The following is a 13,932-nucleotide window of genomic DNA, read 5'->3' on the forward strand; positions in this document are numbered from 1 at the left end:
TCCATCATATGATCGCAATAACTAGGAAAGGGGGAAAGAGAAATAGCAAAGCAACCGTGAGTACTCATCCAAAGAACTCGCAAGCAAGGATCTACACTACATATGCATTGGTATCAATGAAATGGTAGTATCTGTGGACTGAACCACAGAATGCCAGAATAAGAGGGGGATAGCTAGTCCTATCGAAGACTACGCTTCTGGCAGCCTCCATCTTGAAGCATGTAGAAGAGAGTAGCAAGTGCAGCATCAAGTAACATTGCATACCATAATCCTACCCAGCGATCCTCTCCTCATCGCCCTGTGAGAGAGCGACCACCGGGTTGTATCTGGCACTTGAAAGGGTGTGTTTTATTAAGTATCTGGTTCTAGTTGTCATCAGGTCGGAATACAATTCCGGGTCATTCTTTTACCGAGGGACATGGCTATTCGAATAGATAAACTTCCCTGCAGGGGTGCACCACATTATCCAACACGCTCGTTCCCTCTGACCGGACACACTTTCCTGGGTCATGCTCGGCCTCGGAAGATCAACACGTCATAGCTCTACCTAGGCACAACAGAGAGGTCAGCACACTGGTCTAAATCCTATGCGCGCAGGGGTCTGGGCCCATCGCCCATTGCACACCTACACGTTGCGAGGGCGGCCGGAAGTAGACCTAGCCTCCCTAATACAAGAGTAGGCGTTTCAGTCCAATCCGGCGCGCGCCACTCAGTCGCTGATGTCAAGAAGGCTTCGGTTGATACCACAATGTTGAGTGCCCATAATTGTTCTCGCGTAGTTGGTTAGTGCGTATAGGCCAGTGGCTAGACTCAGATCAAATATCCAGATCTCGTTAAGCACGTTATTTGCAGTATCTGCGGACATCGACCAGGGACCAGGCCCACCTGTCTCCTAGGTGGTCGCAACCTGTCCTGTCGCTCCACCACAAAGTAACCATCAGGGGTCTGTCGGGAACCCAGGCCCACCACTGCCTGGGTGGAACCACCTGCTCCTTCAGCCCCCATCTCCAAAACATCAACATAAGTTTGTAATAGTATAGTATATACCCATGATCACCTGCCGAGTGATCACGGCCCAGTAGTATAGCACGGAAGACGGACAAGAGTCTAGGGACACTGTTGTAATACTAGCAACCTATACTAAGCATTAGGATAGCAGGTGAAGGTATCAACAATTGTAGCAATAATGATAGGCTATGCAATAGAATAGGAGCTATCGAATAAACAACAGTAGCAAACCTAATGCAAGAATAAGAGAGAAGAGAGTGGGCGATATCTGGTTGATCAAAGGGGGTTTGCTTGCCTGGTTGCTCTGCAGACAAAAACGGACCCTCGAAGGTGAAGTAGTCCATCACTGGTTCGACCGCGGTCTCGGGGTCTACCGGAAAGAAGTAACGAAGGGGGGACACAATAAATAATAGAGCAATCAAAGCATCACAAAGGATAACATGGCATTACACGGTGCTAGGGGTGACCTAACGCAGGGATAGGTGATACCTGTGAAGGGGGGAAACACCCGGGAAAGTATTCCCAGTGTTTGACGTTTTCGGGCAGATGAAATTGAGGCGGATTGTTGCATGTTCTCTATGCTAGGGACGCGTGGCGGACGAACGGACTGCGTATTTGGATTCGTCATGTTTTTCTGAGCAGCTTTCATGTATAAATTATTTTCATCCGAGTTGCAGTTTATTTTCTATTAATTTCTATAGTTTTAAACATTTTTTTGAAATAGTGGAATTTTGTAATTAATTTTTAACCCGAATTGACCAAGTCAACTTGGCTGGTCAAAAGCAGAGGTGGTTGTCGGTGTCAAAACCGGCAGATCTCGAGTAGGGGGTCCCAAACTATACGTCTAAGGATCGAAGGTAACATGAGGCAGGAGACACAATGTTTGATTGAGGTAAACACCCTACATCCTGCTTGATTGACTTTGATGAGAATAGGGGTTACAAGAGTTGATCTACCTCGAGATCGTAATGGCTAAACCCTAAATGTCTAGCATGTATGATTATGATTGCCTCTGCGGACTAAACTCTCTGGTTTATATAAACACTGGAGGGGGCTAGGGTTGTACAGAGTCAGTTTACAGAGAAAGGAATCTTCATATCCGAACGCCAAGCTTGCTTTCCACTCCAAGGAGAGTCCCATCCGTACACGGGGGAAAGCCCTCGATCTTGTATCTTCACGGCCCATCAGTCCGGCCCACATTACATAGCCCGGACGCCCGAGGACCCCCTAGTCCAGGACTCCCTCAGTAGCCCCCGAACCAGGCTTCAATGACGACGTGTCTAGCACACAGATTGTCTTCGGCATTGCAAGGCGGGTTCTTCATTACAATCTGGACTGTCGATAATCCGACGATGATCCTAACTTTTTTACAATTCCCACCTCGATGGCGCTTCAACTTTCACACGCAGGATGAATACGAATGGTCCATGTCCTTTTTATAAATAATCCCTTTACCACGTTCATATGGCATCTATATAAGGTGATACAAACCTCCAAATGATATCCCTCATCGCGCAGAAAGGAAATCTCCAAATCCACCCATGAGCGAAGCCTTCGACCATGGCCAGCACTCCAGGCTCCTCCTCATGTCCCCATGGCCCTCAAGAGGGCGATTGGCCGAGTTGCTCCGTGCCTCATCTTCAGTTAAGTCGGCTCCATGCGCAAGGTTACCTTCCTCCCGCGGATCTAATCTCCGCTCAAGCGGGATTGTACTCAACAGGCAATGACGCGATGGCCGAGAATTTCCCCAACCCCAATAAGGAGGAGAGGGTGTGTTTCGTCCCATTCTGGGTGCGGGGTCTAGCATTTCCAATCCATCCCTTTCTTAGGGGGTTATTGGAATTTTACGGCATCCAACTACACAACCTCACCCCCAGGTTCGATTTTGCACATCTCAGGCTTTGTTGCCTCTGCGAGCTATTTTTGGGTATCGAAGCCCACTTTGAATTATGGAGAAGTTCTTTTGTCTCGTTCCTCACCACCGAGGAGGCTCTATTTTTGAGGTGGGCGGCGCCAAAGTATATCCAAATCCAGATACCTTGTGGGAACACCTAAAGAGGTTTACCCACAATGGACTTCTTAATGGTTTTATGTGGACAACGTCCCACTGCCGGACCCAGTTTGAAGTGGCCTTCCTGAATTCTCTAGCGCTCCTTTAAGGAAGCGCCTCCACTGGTGTCCCTGAAGTCCCAAAGAAGAGGACAGCATGGAGATACAGCGGTTGGTCAGCAAGGCCAGGCTGATGGCCCACTCCGAACTCTCAATAGTCGAAGTCATGGCGATCGCAATAGCGTGCAGCCCCTCCAATCCAGAGTAACTCCTCTATGGTGTTACAATGGAGAAGATGACGTGTCCCGTTACATACGGCAGGGTCCAGATACCCCAGCCGAACTGGCCTCTACTTCGGTCGATCTGTATAAGGGCGAAAAAGAAGATTTTCTTCGTTTAAACTGTCAGGAAGCCTATTCCATGTACACTCCTATTGAATGGGTAAGATCTCGATTCATCTGTGCTTATTTTATTGCATCACAGATGTTGATCAAATGTACCATTCATCTCCGCCAACTTTAGTCATGGAAGAGGATGATCGAGGGCGTCCACTGTCCTGCTCCTCAGCCGGAGGATCATAATTGCGATAACGATCCTGGCTTTTCTGAGGATCCGGATATATATATATATATATATATATATATATATATATATATATATATATATATATATATATATATATATATATATATATATATATATATATATATAAACACTATTCTGATCACGGGATCAGAATAATATTCTGATCACAACCTGACCTGCCCCACTAGTAGTACGTTGAACTTCCCTGTGAACTAGGTTGAACTTCCGCCAACATTACGCAAATGGGGCTTGCCATACACCGTTGGAAAGCTATGGACACCAATATCATGACCCAACTTAAATTTTTGGCAAAATATAAGCGGTTTAAGAGCAGTTTTGAAAACCGTTTTTTCTTCGCAAAAAAACGTGAATCGTATTTTCGATCGCATTTCTAAACCGTTTATCGGAATGAGGCATATAATATGGCGTTGGAAAGCTGCTGCAAAACCGCTCCTTCCACATGTTGAAAGTTTTCTCTAATTCCTTATGTTAAAGAGTAATTTGAAAATACGTAAAATTTCGTAAACCGAACAGCTGAGTTCGTTTTTTCGATGTCATTTCTAAACGGCTAATCCAATGGAGGCATATGATACGGCGTTGGAAAGCTTATGAAAATGCGCTACTTTTTCATCTTGACAGTTTGTTTCTAATTTTGAATTGTTTAAGAGTAATTTAGAAAATGGTCCAAGTCCTACCGAGTTCGTATTTTCGAGCTAATTTTTTAACCGTGCGTCTGAATGCAGCAAATGATATGGCGTTGGAAAGCTTGAACAAATGCGATACTTTTTGGTATGTATTGTTTCTCCCAATTCTTTACAGTTTTAAGTCAGTTTTGAAAATGGTGAAAAACATATTTTCGCCGTAATTTCTACAAACTTTATCGGAATGGGGCAAATAATATACCGCTGAAAAGCTACGAAAAATGCGAAACTTTTTCATGTTGATGGTTTTCTCTGATTCCTATCCGTTTTAAAGTAATTTCGAAAATGGCGGGATCATGCGTTCTGCCTTTATCGCCAAACAGATTCTTCAAAAATGCACCGCGTGAAGAACCTGAACTTCTCGGTGCGTGTACCTGAACTTCACTCTGTTTTTCACGTGATTTTTTTGCTCGTAGGTCTCCATCCACTACTCGTAACTCTCCATGCACTCACCGGAATTGGGCAAGTGATATACCGATGGAAAGCTGTTGTAAACACGCAACTTTCCCGTGTTGATCATTTTTTCATACTCGTGACAATTTTAAAAGTTTTTTTATCTGAAATTCATTTAGCGTAGTAGTTGAACTTCCTGCTGTTTTCACGTTGAACTTTTGTGACGTATTTTTGTTTGTAATTTTCTCATCCATTCGTCGGTGTTACACAAATGATATTCCTTTTGTACAAACCTCTCTTAAAATAATTTTTCTAACTTTCTCCGACCGAGGACTTGAACTTATGACAACAACAAATTTGGACCTTGCCTTTTTATTCATTTTTCTCATATTAAACACACACCATGTAGTACATGAACCTTTTCCATTTTTATAATTTGAATTTTTTATTTTTCTTTTTGAAATCAAATTGCTTCCAAATAATAACTGAACTTCTTTGTGGATTGAGATAATTATTTTAAAAATCAAAAAAAATATTTTTTGTGTTTTTGAACATGGGAATATAAGGTGAACCTCTCTCGCAAGAATTTTTGAACTTCCCCGGACAGAGCACATGAACTTCTTGCAACAAACCTTTTAAGCTTTAGTTTTCTATTCTTATCTAAAATGCATTCCGTGTAGTAGTTGAACTTCCCGCTGTGTTCACCTTGAACTTCTGTCACGTATTTTTGTTCAACCTCTCTCACAACAATTTTTGAACTTTATCGGGCCGAGCGCTTGAACTTCTAAAAACAAAATCATTAGCCTTTGCTTTTTCATTCTTTTTTTCATACAAAAATGCACACCGTGTAGTACGTGAACTTCTGGCAGTTATCAATCTGAACTTCTCTTGGTTACGTGAAAATATCTGAGTTTTTATGAATATTAATCTCAATTTCTTAATACATTTTTATGAATTCTGAAGCGCTCTATTTTTAAAAGTTGAACTTCTTGTTATTTTATTTTTGAACTTGTTGTTTCCATTCTTTAATAATGAGGGAAATCCGAGTTTTATATAATCACTGAACTTCTCCATATTTTTAATATGGACTTCCTAGGTTTTTTTCTTAATCTTTTTTTATGAATTTTGAAGTGCTCTATTTTTAAAAGTTGAACTTCTTGTTATTTAATTTTTGAACTTCTTGTTTCCATTCTTTAATAACGAGGAAATCTGAGTTTCTATAATCATCGAACTTCTCCATCTTTTTAATATGAACTTCCAGTGTTGTAATAAACATTGAACTTCTCCTTCAATTAAATTTGAATCTCTAGCTTTTTGTAGAAATAGAGAAAATCCATTTTCTCACCAAATTTTAGCTCCTCTATTTTTCAAAATTGAACTTCTTCGTTTATTCTTTGGTAACGGAGAAAATCCTAACTCTGGAATATACGTCGAATCTCTTCGTTATATAAATTTGAAGTTCTAGTTTTCTTTAAAAAAATTGGGATATTATATTTTAACTATGTTATTTATTATTCTTTAGTAGCGGTTAAAGTCGCTCCATTTTTTAATTTGAACTTGTTGTTTTTTGAAATTGAACTTCTTGATTTATTATTGAGAGTGGTGAGATATCCGCTTGAAAGTCGCTCCATTTACTATTTGTGAGCCGCTATATTTTTTATTTAGAAACAGTGAAATATCCGCTTGAACAACTCCTTTTCTTTTTAAATTGAACTTCTAGGTTTATTATTTAGTAACAGGGAAAATATTTAGCTTTTTATTAAAGATATCAAACCATTTTGTTATTTTCATTTGAACTTCTAATTTTTTTAGACATAGAAAATACGTTTTTTATAAATTCTAACTACTCTCTAGTAATTGAACAACTCTATTTACTTAATTCAAAGTTATTGGTTTTGTAATACACATAAAACTTTTATGTTACTCAAATTTGAACTTCTAAGTTTTTATAGAAACGAGGAACCTTTTTTTGTAATTCTGAATTGTTCCTTCTTTCTAATTTGTACTTCTTTTGGGGTTTTTTGAATGGCATATTTTTTTTGATTTTGTGTATGTGTTCAAAAAACAAGTTTTTTTTACATGTGTTTCTGGGAGGTCAATACAAAGACATTTTTTTACATATTTTTCAGTGATCTCTGTTTTTATTCAATACATAGAATTGAACTAATGCACCTAGTTAGGTTGAACTAAACTAAAGTGATGGCAGCAGGGCTCGTCACAGGTGAGCGGGATGGCAGCAGGAGGAGGCGCACTGCGCCGAGTGGCTGGACGGCACTGCGCAGGGGAGGCACTCGGGAGAGGGGAGATGATGGGCTGTGGCGTTGGCCGGAGGGCGCTGGTCGCGTGGCATAGCTGGAGGAGGAAGCCATGATTGTGGCCTCCCTCCATGCTCCTCGTCCCGAGGCCCTCCATGGGTTGCTCACCGTGGCCAGACGGTCGAAGCGGGAGCTGAGTCGGAGGAAGAGGTTGGGGACGACGGCGACAGTGCCGGTGGCAGTGGCAGTGGATCCGGGAGCTGGCGTCGTGGGTCGGGGGTCGTCGTGAGAGCAGGGTAGGTAGCCGGGCTACTGCAGGAGGCCGGCAGAGGGGCCGCGAGAGGAGACCAGTAGAGAGGCCGCGGGAGGTGGAGGCGCGTCGACACTGAGATCCCCGGCGGCGGGCGGGGGAGGGGGGTCGCCGCCGCGGCTGAAGCAGGGGTGGACGAGGACGCAACCGCGGTTGAAGCAGGAGAAGGACGGCGCGGCGCGCGGGGAAGGCGGGGTGGGGCGGCGGCGGTGCGCGAGGAAGGCGGGGTGGGGCAGCGGCGGCACGCCGGGAAGGCGAGGTGGGGCGGCTGATGTTGGGGAACGTAGCAATAATTCAAAATTTTCCTACGTGTCACCAAGATCAATCTATGGAGTCATCTAGCAACGAGGGAGGAGTGGATCTACATACCCTTGTAGATCGCGCACGGAAGCGTTCAAGAGAACGGGGTTGATGGAGTCGTACTCGTCGTGATCCAAATCATCGATGATCCTAGCGCCAAACGGACGGCACCTCCACGTTCAACACACGTACGGAGCAGCGACGTCTCCTCCTTCTTGATCCAGCAAGGGGGGAGGAGAGGTTGATGGAGATCCAGCAGCACGACAGCGTGGTGGTGGAAGTAGCGGGATTCCAACAGGGCTTCGCCAAGCGCTGCGGGAGAAGGGAGATGTGTCATGGGAGGGAGAGGGAGGCGCCAGGGCTTAGGTTGGGCTGCCCTCCCTTCCCCCCACTATATATAGGGCCAAGGGAGAGGGGGGAGGCGCAGCCTTGGCCCTTCCTCCAAGGAAGGGTGCGGCCAGGGAGAAGTCCCACCTCCCCAAGGCACCTAGGAGGTGCCTTCCCCCTTTAGGACTCTTCCTTTCCCTCATCTCTTGGCGCATGGGCCTCTTGGGGCTGGTGTCCTTGGCCCATATAGGCCAAGGCGCACCCCCTACAGCCCATGTTGCCCCCCGGGGCAGGTGGCCCCACCCGGTGGACCCCCGGGACCCTTTCGGTGGTCCCGGTACAATACCGGTGACCCCGAAACTTGTCCCGATGGCCGAAATAGCACTTCCTATATATAATTCTTTACCTCCGGACCATTTCGGAACTCCTCATGACGTCCGGGATCTCATCCGGGACTCCGAACAACTTTCGGGTTACCGCATACTAATATCTCTATAACCCTAGCGTCACCAAACCTTAAGTGTGTAGACCCTACGGGTTCGGGAGACATGCAGACATGACCGAGATGACTCTCCGGTCAATAACCAACAGCGGGATCTGGATACCCATGTTGGCTCCCACATGTTCCACGATGATCTCATCGGATGAACCACGATGTCAAGGACTTAATCAATCCCGTTTACAATTCCCTTTGTCTAGCGGTACGATACTTGATCGAGATTCGATCGTCGGTATCCCGATACCTTGTTCAATCTCGTTATCGGCAAGTCTCTTTACTCGTTTCGTAACACATCATCCCGTGATCAACTCCTTGATCACATTGTGCACATTATGATGATGTCCTACCGAGTGGCCCCAGAGATACCTCTCCGCTTACACGGAGTGACAAATCCCAGTCTCGATTCGTGCCAACCCAATAGACACTTTCAGAGATACCTGTAGTGTACCTTTATAGCCACCCAGTTACGTTGTGACGTTTGGCATACCCAAAGCACTCCTACGGTATCCGGGAGTTGCAAAATCTCATGGTCTAAGGAAATGATACTTGACATTAGAAAAGCTTTAGCATACGAACTACATGATCTTGTGCTAGGCTTAGGATTGGGTCTTGTCCATCACATCATTCTCCTAATGATGTGATCCCGTTATCAATGACATCCAATGTCCATGGTCAGGAAACCGTAACCATCTATTGATCAATGAGCTAGTCAACTAGAGGCTTACTAGGGACATGGTGTTGTCTATGTATCCACACATGTATCTGAGTTTCCTATCAATACAATTCTAGCATGGATAATAAACGGTTATCATGAACAAGGAAATATGATAATAACTAATTTATTATTGCCTCTAGGGCATATTTCCAACAGCTGACTCACGTCAGGATGGCCGGGTGTGGCGGAGGAATCTCGCCGGTATGGCCGTGTGGGGCGGCTGGATCGGGGGAGGTTGAGGGGAACGTGGGGAGGGAGGGAGGTTGCGGGAGAGAGGATAGGATTTCATTTCTTTTGTTTTCTCGGGAGTTCGGGAACATCCAATCGTGCGTATATAGGGCAGACCGTGATCCGAATAACTATTCTGATCCTGGGATCAAAATAGTGCTACTCTATATATAGAGCTGGGCTATTCTGTTACCCGTAACAGAATATTATTCTGTTACGCTTACGCTCAGCTCTATATAAGAGCGATCCGACTAATCTGAAACTAACAGGAAAAATGTGTCCATCTCCCCAACCCGATCCCCCACCATCGCCATGACCACCTACTCTAGCGCGCCTCCGCCGGCCCCCTCCGCCGGCCCCTTCCCAGTGCGCCGCAACCGGCCCCCTTCCCCAGCGCGCCTCTACCGCCCCCTACTCCAACGCGCCACCGCCGGCCCCTACTCCAACGCGCCGCTGCCGTAAACCTGCCAGGTGCGCCGCCGCCCCCTGCCCCAGCACGCCACCACAACGACCTCCCTTTCCCAGTGCGCCGCCGCAGGCCCCCTGGCCCAGCGCACCACCACCACGACCTCCCTCCCCCAGTGCGGTGCGGCCTAGCCCCTGCCTCCGAGCGTCGCCGGTCTTCGCGCACAACTATCCCACTGCTGCCACACACACCAACTCTATACTGAGGCTAGCACGGTGGTCGATCACCGAGGGATGGCCGGTCCTTGCCATCGGCGGCCGCACTCCCGATGTGTCATGAGCGATTGCGCCCATAGAGGCTTGCTCCCATCATCCTCCTCCTCCCAGAGTACGATGTCAATGGCGACAACATCCAGTAGGTCCTCTTGTGCCTCTACTCGCCCCGCTTTCACCACCGGCTAGTCGTGCAAAGCCATGTAAAAAAGTTCAGGTAAAATGTGGATCCCTGCACAAAGTTTAGGTTAGTTCAGTACAAAAAGTTGAAGTAATTTCTGCAATGTTTAAGTTGAGTGAAAAATTCAAGCTCAGTTCGGTCAAAAAAATAAGTCAAAAGTTGCATGAAGCTCATTCTGCTTGCGCTGGTGCGCTCCTGCTGTTTGTTGCTGCAGCAGGGTGATGTGAGTGTGAGAGAGAGATAGAAAAATGGAATGATCTTCCACATTGACTAACTCGTGGCACACTCGGTTCAATTTCTTGATTTAGTCCAATTCAATTCCTAATTTTGTTTCAGTTCAACGACTGCTATCTCTCTTAGTTTTGATGTTTAATTACAAAGTCTATGTACATTAACAACAAACAAGTTCAAGTATATCAATAAATGGTAGTTTGGGTATAGAGAATTTGATGCTTGTTGGGTGTATACAGGAGTATAAATGGATTTTCTTCTTGTTGAACTAAGTTGAACATGTCATTATGCGTCACGGCTGGGGGTGGGAGGCATGCGGCGGCCGGAGGTGGGAGGCCGTTCAACTTTGCGTCTTTCGCTCGGCCAGCGCTCGACGAGGAGCACCCCGGTCTCGCTCGTGTGTGGGTTTTGGAGTATATTCTACCGATGTGTTCTGCTCTCCTCTATTTTCAACTAAATCGTGCTGCCATGTGTGGATTTCCCCTCTAACTCCACAACAAGTTGAATCCTGCAAATTCTACTGGTAAGTGCAAGATTCAGTATTGTCCATTTTGATTTTATATAAAGAAGGCCAATCATTCTTGTTGCTTCACATATACTAGTATACGGGAGTACTAAAATCCATCCACGAAACAATCAAGCAACCATGGATATCAGCCCACCACTGTGTTGCGGATGTGATCTTTGTGCGCTTTTGAGTATTGTAAAACAATTGTATGCTTCTGGTTGCTTCTTGCTGCCACTGCCGAATTGTGTAGGTGCAAAAAGTTTCATATCGCAAGTTCAAAGAGGGTTGTATGCAAGTTTAGAAGTTTGTTTGGAGCATCTTTAGGTGTTTGTTGTAATGTAGAAAAGAGTTTTTAATACCGAAAACAAACCTAGTGAAAAAAATGTCCAGGCGACCATCATGCCTGCCTCCTGACCACCGCCATCAGGTCGCGGCCTCTTCCGCCGTCAGGTCGCAGCCTCTTTCGCCGTCAGATCGCATCCTCTTCCTTCTGCAGGTCGCCGCCTCCTGCTGCTGCAGGCCATGCCCCATCCCCCATTCTCGCATGGTCGCCAACGAGGTATCCTACTACAACCGTGGTCACCGCCCAGAACTCTTTCCGGTTAATTTTGATCTACTTTTGCACATTTGTTCTTTATCTCACGAATTTTGTTATGTAGGAGGTGAACAATTGTTGATCCTGAAGTTTCATCGCATGATTTTTTGTCTCTGAAGTTTGCACCAATTCTTGATCCTGAAGCATCAATGCTTGAGCACTGATTTTTGTGTGTTAGGTGGGTGTACAGTGCGTTGGGCATGTGTTTTTATTTTATGTTCTGAGCAAAAAATCAACCACACACTATGTCATGAAAAGTTCATGTACACACCTATTGAGGTGGTTCTAAAATTAAAACTTTTAAAGTTAAAAAATAGGAAATCAGTTATTTGGGTGTGGAGGTTCTTTTGTCCTTGAACTATATAAGAGTTCAACTTTTGCTTGCTTTTCAGTTCAAATTTTGCGTTCTTTTCAGTACATCAACTTTAATGTGCAGAACATCAAGGAAATCTTGAAAAATTATATGTGCACTCTATGTATTTTCTTATGCTTACAAGAATTCTGCACTCATACTGTTATGCATCAGTTCAAGTCGCTTGTGGAGTTTTATATATATGCAATTGGATTAGAGCACCATGCTCTCAACTAAAAGTTTGAAAAACCATTGCTTTCAGTTCTGGTAACATATATTTTTGTTTCAATTTTGCTAATTCTTTCTCCAATGGCCCTTATATATTATCTTTCATATGTCTTACTATATGAAAAAATGTTGCCTTCACCAAGCAATCTTGCTCAGTTTTCTGGTTAAAAAACAGACAACATGGATTACTACCATGGGAATTCAAAGAAATGTCATCTATAAAAACAGTACAATTTGTGAGCCTCTTGCTGACTAATGATGAGTTACTAGATAAACTAAGAATCATCGTTTGTGGGATCGTGGCCGGAACACGAAGCTCAAGTTGTGGTACAGTATGTCAGAAAATTTTAGTTCACCTTCGTAGGATTTTTCACTTCATCTTATCAAAAGCAAAAAAAATCAAATGTGTTTCATAGGAATTGCTATATATGTGTACGCCTTTGTAGGCTTTTTCGGTTCAAGTTTTGCTAGCAAAAATAGATTTGTGGCAGTTCAACATAGTTTGTTTTCAGAAAAGCTCCTTGGTATTTCTTCGGCTGCAACATGTACATGCATCCCTACAAAAAAATGGTGAGCATGCCGCTAGTTGCACGCTGCTGCCCCCATCCTCTGCATTTTTCTTCTTGGAGCCAAGATGTTGTTGCTAATACGTTTGGATTTGATAAATAAGAAAGAGAATAAAAGGGATGGTGAAGAGAGAGCAAGTAGAGGAGAAAAATTGTGGGAGCGAGGCTTCTTGAAACATTGCATCCGAGTTGATTCTGGCTGCCTCACGAGTTTACAACTAACTTATTTTTGTGTGGTTCGTGCAGTCCTATAGGTGTTTGTGTTCATGCCTACAAGTGATTTGTTGTGAAGTTAGACAAGATGAAGCTAGGACAAGGCCGAATCGTGTGGCAGAACCGCCTCCTTCTAGTGTGTCGCCTCCTCGTTCCAGCATGCCGGCACCGCCGCAACCCTCCACCGTCAATGTCGCACGTGTGTCGTCCTCAGTCCAACTCCATGGCATTAGGGTGGTCGAGTTCGTCATGAGTAGCAGTCCATGGCTGTCGGGTTCAACTTTCCTCATCGCTAGGCTTGCACTCTTCTCCTATGAGCTCTCTCACTTCTGTTGTTCATTTTTACTGCTGCTTCAATTTCCATATGATGCAAAATGTTGCTGATGAACATTACTGGTTCATATTTTATATGGTCGTTTGGTGCATAGGAAACAGTGTGTGTACACTACATTTTGGGATTCGATTTTGGAAGGTTCACACATCGAGATTCGTCGGACACAATTTTGTAAGGTTCTAAAATTCCTAGAGCATCAGTCCAACGACGTATGGGGGTATATTGTGTTCCTCCTGTGATTTTTTGTATGCTTGTATGTACAAAAAATGGTAGAGTTACTGCTTTGATGTGTCGTGGTGCAAATGTTGTTGATGTTCAAAGTTTGTGCAGACAAAGACTTCAAAAACTCGTGTCGCCAATGGAATGAATTACTAGAAGTTCAAATTTGCTAATATCTACAGTACTGGTAGTTCATTTTGCTACTAATCCCGTCTGTCTATAGTTCATTTTGCTAATAAATATTCTTCTACATGTCTTTACGTCGGCCGTAGAACATGTATTCCTTTTGGAATTTAAGTCAATGTATTTCATCTCTTTTGATCGGATTAATGCTTGATTTTGGTGATGGCAATTTTTATCTCTGATATCCTCAAATGAGCCAGTAACTTAGAATTTTTTTGCTAGCTTTGGAATTGTAAAAACACAACAAGTTCACAATTTAAAAAGTTGTAAGTTC

At 44.4% G+C, this 13,932-nt stretch overlaps 1 long non-coding RNA gene across 1 annotated transcript; it reads left to right on the top strand.

Moving 5' to 3' along the window:
- Positions 1-9,751: 9,751 nt before the first annotated feature.
- Positions 9,752-13,571, top strand: LOC119284959. Its single transcript, XR_005139299.1, has 4 exons — positions 9,752-10,265; positions 10,700-11,527; positions 11,628-11,741; positions 12,956-13,571. It is a non-coding gene; the product is annotated as an uncharacterized LOC119284959 (long non-coding RNA).
- Positions 13,572-13,932: the final 361 nt, after the last annotated feature.

Source organism: Triticum dicoccoides, chromosome 4A (assembly GCF_002162155.2).
Source record: "Triticum dicoccoides isolate Atlit2015 ecotype Zavitan chromosome 4A, WEW_v2.0, whole genome shotgun sequence".
Lineage (NCBI taxonomy): Eukaryota > Viridiplantae > Streptophyta > Magnoliopsida > Poales > Poaceae > Triticum > Triticum dicoccoides.